The sequence below is a fragment of the Vitis vinifera genome, chromosome 5 (genome assembly GCF_030704535.1).
Source record: "Vitis vinifera cultivar Pinot Noir 40024 chromosome 5, ASM3070453v1".
In the NCBI taxonomy this organism is placed as follows: Eukaryota; Viridiplantae; Streptophyta; class Magnoliopsida; order Vitales; family Vitaceae; genus Vitis; species Vitis vinifera.
The window spans coordinates 12719319-12727006 of record NC_081809.1 but is presented as its reverse complement, the minus strand read 5'-3'; positions in this window follow the sequence as shown (position 1 = coordinate 12727006).

Here is a 7688-nt window from a genome sequence, read left to right as displayed (position 1 = left end):
CCCTTGCAAGAGATACTAATGGTTTTTTGTTGAGTTTTGGAGATATTTTAAGGTGATTTTTGAAGCATGGAGTGACAAATGGAAAATGGAATGGAGGAGGGTACACAATGTGGATGAAGAGGAAAAGGAAATGCACTTGGACCAAGTTTTGGAGCTTAATTGAAGGTGGTGGAGGTGGATTAAAAATGAAAAAATGGGAGAAATTGCAAAGAGGAGTCGAAAAAGCATGTTTTTCAATTTCGCATGACTATGCAAAATTTTCACACAGTCATGCGAAATGAAATAGAATAGGCTTGGCTACAGTACACAAGGGAAATGTGAAAAGTGATTTCGCATGACCATGCGAAATTTTTGCACAGTCATGCGAACCGCTCTAGGAAGACGAAAATGAAGTTGATGGACTTTCCACTTCGCACCATCATGCGAAATTGCTGGGGCTCGTGCGAAAATGTATTTTCTCCAGATTCCTTAATGAAGAAGCCTTTAGAAGACCTCTTAGATGATGCCAAATGTCCACTTGACCTTGGCTTATAAATAGAAACGTGATTGACTCAATTAAGAACTTTTTGGATTTTTCCTTATTGTAGAACTTTTCAGACTTCTTCTCTCTATATAATTTTCTACTTTTCTTCATTTTCTTGGTAGCCAAACATGTCTTGTGAGATCAAATCTCCAAACATGAGTGGCTAAATCTCATTTTTCTCGGAGGAGGGAGGATCTAGAGGCAAGATCTATGGTGAATTAGAGAATTGAGCTTGAATTGCAAAGGTAATTTGATCCAATTGATTGATTAATTGAAATTTGGGGATTTTTCTCTTCAAATTGTCTTTGATGATTACTACAATGCAAGCTAGGTAGATTCATTAAATTCTTAATGCTAGATTTGATGAGATTGAATTGTTGTATTGTGTGAATCATTGGAAGATAATTTAAGATGAATTGAATATATGATTCGAATTGATCTCTTGGATTAGATTACCTAATTTGAAGAGAAATTAGATCTAAACCTAAAACTAAATAAAAAATCAGCTTAGATGAAAATTTAGGTTTTCAATCTAACTTGATGGAAATTAGATCTCAACACCTATTCACCATGGAAATTGCTCTCTAGAAAATCCTAACTCCGAGAATCTCACATCTTATTAATTTTCTTCTTTTTTACACTTCATTTTCCTTTCAATTTGAATACATTGTTATCTTGAGATTTTATCATGCAATTTCAAGTCAATTTCACTTGAAAACAATCATTTCTTATCATTTCATTCAAGCCTTAATTACCGAGAATAATCTATCCTTGTGGACAATACCTAAATACCACTATACTACAGCAGTTTGTACTAAAACCATTTTTGATCGGGTACAAATTGCTATAGAATAGTGAATTAGGTTATAAATTTGTTTTGATCCAATAAACGACAAAATTTGAGCGATCAAGCATTGATATTGTTTCCACCCTTTTTTGTGTTCTTCCATCATGATATTTATATCATTCACTTCTTCTCTAAAATTCCATGTCCTCAACTAATGCATAGATGGAAGCTTAAACCCAGACCCAAAGTTTGCAATAACATCAACCATAAGAGCACACTATGGATCATTTACTGTATTGAATGGGAAACTCTTTAAGTACATAAAATGACCAATTTTCCTACACACTTTCTTTCTTCCTTCTTACTTTTATTTAGATTTCAAAGTACTTTGCCTAGGTTTTGAAATGGTGAACTTATCCATAGGTCCCCTAGGAATAGGTTACCCAGTCACACTCCCATTTCCACTTCTACTCCCAATTGTTTTACAAAATGATCTTTTATTCATTGGATTTGGCCCCATGCCAATTTTTTCAAGCAATTCATTTCTTTTTTATTTTTGTTCTTTAAAATTATTCATTGCCTCTTTGCATACCAATGTTAAATTTTCACTAACTTTGGTACATGGTCTCATACCATGATGAGTTCCGGCCAAGTGATGTTTATATCTATTTATTCCTTTTAAACATCTTTCATTACAAAATTTGCATCTTATATATCTTTCTAGGTACTTCAATTGCATGCTTCCATACAAAATATTTTCTTGAAAATTTCGATTATGAGAGACTCATATTAAAAATAAAATAAAATAAAATAATTCAATTACATAAAGAGTTTTAAATAAATTACATAATTATTTTGGAACATAAAAGAATAAAATTTCAATTCTAAAATTTTCAAAATTAAATATTAGCATAGTTAAGTATTAATAATTTAATATAAATATTCCTTTTTTTTTTTCTAATTGGACAAAGATTTAGTTATACTTTTTTTTTATAATATAAATGACATTTTTTCATTAGAGAAAAAAATGTGAAATGTGAGGAAGTGAAACCAAATTTTGGAGGAAAAAAAAGGGTGAAATATGAGAAAGTGAAGCCAAATTTTGGTAAGTGGAGGGTACTATACTTGTGTAGTAGAGGGTACTGTGATTGTTTAGTGAAGGTACTATAGCACTATAGCTTGTGTAGTAGAGGGTACTGTGATTGTGTAGTGGAGGTACTATAGCACTATAGTTGTGTAGTGGAGGTATTATAGTTGTGCAATGAAGTTTCCTATGATTATGCAGAAAGTGTTTTAATCAAGTCAAAAAATAAAGTGATGGTTGACTAGAAGTATTAAAAAAATTGAAAAAAAAAAGATTCTTGGTTTTCCAAAAAACAAAACAAAAGATAAATAAAAAATAGCAAAAAGTTGGTCGTGGAGTTGTGAACTAAGAAAAAAAAAAGGAAAAGAGAAAAAAGAAAAAAGAATAGAGAAAGAGAAGAGGGATGTACCTGAGACAGAGTCATAGAGAAGGCATCAACTACCACTGAAGTGAGATGGTGCCGCCAGACTAAATTTGCCATGAAATTTGTGAGGTATGGGTTTCACAAAGCTAAGGTTAGGGTTTTTCTTCAAGTTTCTTCTATATTCTCATTTCTCTCTAAACGATATATCTATTCTTAGTTCTCTCTCAACGAGATTTTTAGATTTACATTCACAAAGACCCATGGAAGCACATGTCTCATTCCTTGGCATGTAAAAGGTGCCATCAAAGCTTGTCTCTATCACACTTCACCGCGAAAGGTATATGCCTTTTTGGACTCCCATTTTTTTTTTCAACTCTTCAAGGCATTTTGGCTATGCTTTGCCCTGAGGCGTGCCTGAAAAATGCCTTTGAATACTTTGGCCTGAACCCAACCACTCCACAAAGTGTACAAAGGAAAGAGGGTTAGGAACTATGTATAACTTGCACCGGGCCCAAATATTACAAATGAAGGATAATATCAACCCTTGAATTAATCGCCCTTCATTGTCAAATGCTCACTATTTATTTCCTTCTATATAGTCCAAAAAAAAAAAAAAGCATAAAAGAGCAGTTTGCCACGCCTTTTTTTTTCTTACCCAAAAAAAACCGTGATCCTAACAAAGCCTCTCTAACCGAGGAAGGCACCCATGACACACCAAAAAGAAAGAATAGTAGATGTCATAAAACTCTTATATTGTCTCAATGAAGGAGAATGTGATTAATGGATTCTTCCTCCTTAAGGCGTAGGAAGCATCTATTCTCCATAGACCACCATAAAAACAAGAAAACAAGATAATCCCTTCTCCAATAAACAAGTATTGAACCATTAAAGGCCCATTGTCGAAATAGTGAGTTCTAGGTCCAAATAAAAAAACAAGAGCTTATACATTTGTTTAAGTTCAACACCTAAGCAATAATAATAAATCTAGCTTGTTTGCTTCTAACTAAATGCATGAAATTCTTCAATTAACTTCTAAAAAACCTTGGGTATTAGGTTTTCAAAAAATGAAAAAAAAAATTCTTTTGAAATTACAGTATGTTGAACTTAATACATAAATAAAAAAGAAAGGTTGGGAGAAGGGAGTTGTCAAACCTCATCTAAAGCCATTGGCTCAAGTATATTCATTTGATTCAATGAATGTGGTTCATCCATTGGAGGTTGTAATTCAAACAAGGGTGGAGTTTCAGAAATATTAGAAGGTAGCCAAAGATATAGTTGGGGCTATTGGAAGGGCCATCGTGAGTTGGAAGCCATTGATGAACTATGGATGAAGGTGAAAAAGGTGATTTGTGAACTTGTGAAAAAAGGCCACGTGAAATTTTCCCCACTTCACAATTTTCCTCACTATTTTCTGAGGAAAATAATAAGGAAAATATATTAATATTTTCCATAATGTTTGCCTCCCAATTTTCTTTCCACCTTGTTTTCTAAAATCATCCAAATATATGAAAATGATTTTTCTTATTATTATTTTTTTCTTTCCTTAGCATTTTTTGGGAACCAAACATAACTTACATTTTTTTTCTTTATATATACAAGAGGATTAGAGTTGCATTTCCCTCCTGGCCTTGGGATGGGATGTAAAGATTCCGAGTTTTATTCTTATATTAGGGAAAAAAATAAAATTAAAAAAAGAAAAAAAGGTTAGTGATAATATTAACATTTAATGATTCAATCTTACACATATTTAATGGGTACAATTGTCTTAGAACATGTTAAGATTCAAAAGTACGTTTTATAAATCAATCTAACCACTTAAGATCATTTAATTTTAATCATTAAATCAATTTATTGTGTTTGTTAAAATAATTTAAAATTAGTTAAAGTAATTAACTTAATCATATCTTTAATCTCTTTTATCCCAAATATCCATATTTAGTTAAAAGTTTTATTTACTATCACTAACTGTATAATATTTTTAATATGGATGCCTAATAAAAAAATTTATTATTTAAAATTAATAAAGGCCATTATGAGTATAAATATTAATTAAAATTAGTTAGGATAAATATGTAAATCTAATAATTTGAAAATTTTTAAATTAATTTCACTAAACAATTTTGATATTTAAATTAAAAATCAAGTAATAAGGTTTGACTTTGCACCTTAAAAATAATTTAATTTAAAATTTATTTAAGTCATCAAGTAATAATTAATAAAATTTATTAAACATTGAGAAAATATTCTTTTTAAAAAAAAAAGTGTTGGATGGTGTGCTAACTTTAGGTTGTAGTTATTGGTGAATTCAACGGCTTGCTAGTCGAAACAATAACCTCCAAATTAACATATTATAGTAGGGATAACATTGGGGTGACTTTTTTTGAATACTTGGCTACACTCCACCTCTAAGAGAATGATTTTGGGATGAGGATGAACGAGTTTGAAGTGGATTTGATTTTTGATTTTTGATTTTATTTTTATAGGGCTAGGCCAAGTTCATGGGAAGCTTGAGTATTGCTTTATGTTTCCCTATCCTACTACAATTAAATATATAATAAAATTTAAAAATAGTGTAATTTAATTCTCTTTATTTTCGTCTTTTTAATACATGTAAAATAATATAAAAAAAATCTATTTTTCAAAAGATAAGTTATTAAAATTTATAATAGTTATTTATTTATAAAATATATTTATTTTTTAATGTAATCATTTTTTCTTAAAAGATATGTTGTAAAATTTATAATATTTATTTATTTATGAAATATTTATTTTTAATGTGATTATTTTTTTTAATTTAATAAATAGACTATTTTTTTTTTAAATTTAAAAGAATTAAACATATGGTGTTGAGTGGGTATGAAAATCCGTTTAGTATTTTAATTGGGATAAGGTTGGAAATAAATTTATATAAACAAGATGGGATCGAGAAGGGGGCTACTTATTGGTATCGTTAGCATAGTCTTTATTGGAATGAAACATTATAAGAAAAGTGGAATTCAAAAAGTAATATAATATTACAAGCATAAAAATGGCATAATTCAGAGAAGGGTTCAAAGATTGGGGTTGTATGTCAATGTAATATACAATGTGTAGCTTCTATTTATATAGGCCTACAATATTGAGTTCCCTACAAAATGGGCCACCCTAAAGGGTTTGGGATTAGGATTATTGTAAATTTAAAATTTTATAACCGATGAAGTAAATAAAAGAAGAAACAAGTCAAAATATAAATTAAATACAAATTATTTAATTTTAAATATTTCAAGTATTGTTTGGATACACTTATTGTTTAGTATAATACTAACTTCTATATAAAATATAAAATCTCGTAAACTCAGCATGACAAATTTGAGTACCTTAATCCTTGGTTACAAGTATGAGACTTTGAAATGCATGGTTGGTGGACTAGGTACGATGTCCTTTTAGTGCCCATGGGAATATTGAGAAAGCCTTTAAAAATTTAATTAGGAAAACCTTGATGAGTCATTCATCTTCTCGATACTTACCCCTTATTTATAGTATTAATCATCAAATAATCTTGGACTTTGCTTCCTTTAAACTCAGCTAAAGGAATAAGGATGATCCCTCTAAATAATGTTAGGTCAACTATAGTCCAATTCATGAGGGTTGAGATTATTTTTAGAATCCATTTGGAAGTATTTTTAAAAGAATATTTTTAGCCTATAAGAGTGTTTTTGAAGAAAAATAGGGTGTTTGACAAAATTTAAGAAACACTTTTAAAAAAATTAAAAAATCACTTGTAGTGTTGAAAAATTACTTATAATGTTTTTTTGGAAAAACACTTTAATTAGTGATTTTTTCAAAAACACTTTTAGAGAAAACATTTTCATTGAAAACACTTCAAGTGAAAACATTGTCAAATGCACTCTTCAACTCATTTTGGTAGTTCTTGTGGGTAGTAACTTAAACTCACTTGAGGGCATATATAAAGGCAAATTGTGTGTGCGCTATTTAGAGAGAAAAGTTCTGCAAATTTAAGAAAGATGAGATCTTTTTAGGATAAAGAAAGGCACCAAGTTAGGGTTGCCTCAAAGTACAAAATTGATGGAAAAAGAAGTCATTTTTCTTTCTTCTTTGCAAGGGTGCTAATTAGTTGTTCTCACAGCCCATTTTTGAAGTTTTTTGTTTGTAAAATCCTCATCTTACTGTTTTCTATTGCTACAATAAGATAAAACCAATGAATAGGCCATTATGTAAAAAATTGAAGGTTGAGAAGGCCAAGGATATGAAGAGAGATGAATAATGGTGGTGATAGAAATGAAAAAAAAAATTATAGTTAGTTTGATAGTATAATGGTAGTTTTGCTTATTGATTCATATTTTCGTCAAATAACCTAATTTCAAACCAAGAGGAGTTGATTGATCTACAAAAAGATTTCATATCGACCTTTGATACACTTATGGGTCAAGCTAGTGGATGGGATAAAGTGGTATACAACATGCTTTTGATGGTTTACATTAAGAAGGATGAACTTTTATTGCAAAAGTGAAAACTATAGATTCTACAATCAAATTCAAAGTCCAAAATTTAGGTGGAATTTTTTTTCAACTTTGTGGTTAATGTTTCTCTTTGTTATACTAAAGTTCTTAAATATACCAAATTTGTGTTTTTAGTTTAGTTGAAATTGAGTTAGAGTGCATTTAGTAGCGTTTCTACTCAAAGTGTTTTTAATGAAACTATTTTCTCTTAGTGCGTTTTTAAGATAATCACCTATCAAGTATTTCTCAAGTGTTTCTCTAGAAAACATTGCAAGTGATTTTTCAGATTTTTAAAAGTGTCCTAAATTTTGTCAAACACCTACTTTTTTTTTTTTTTTTTTTTTCAAAAACAGTTTTTAGATTAAAAGCACTTCATAGAATCAATGCCAAAAGGACTCTTAGATTTCCACCAACTTTATGCATTTGTATAT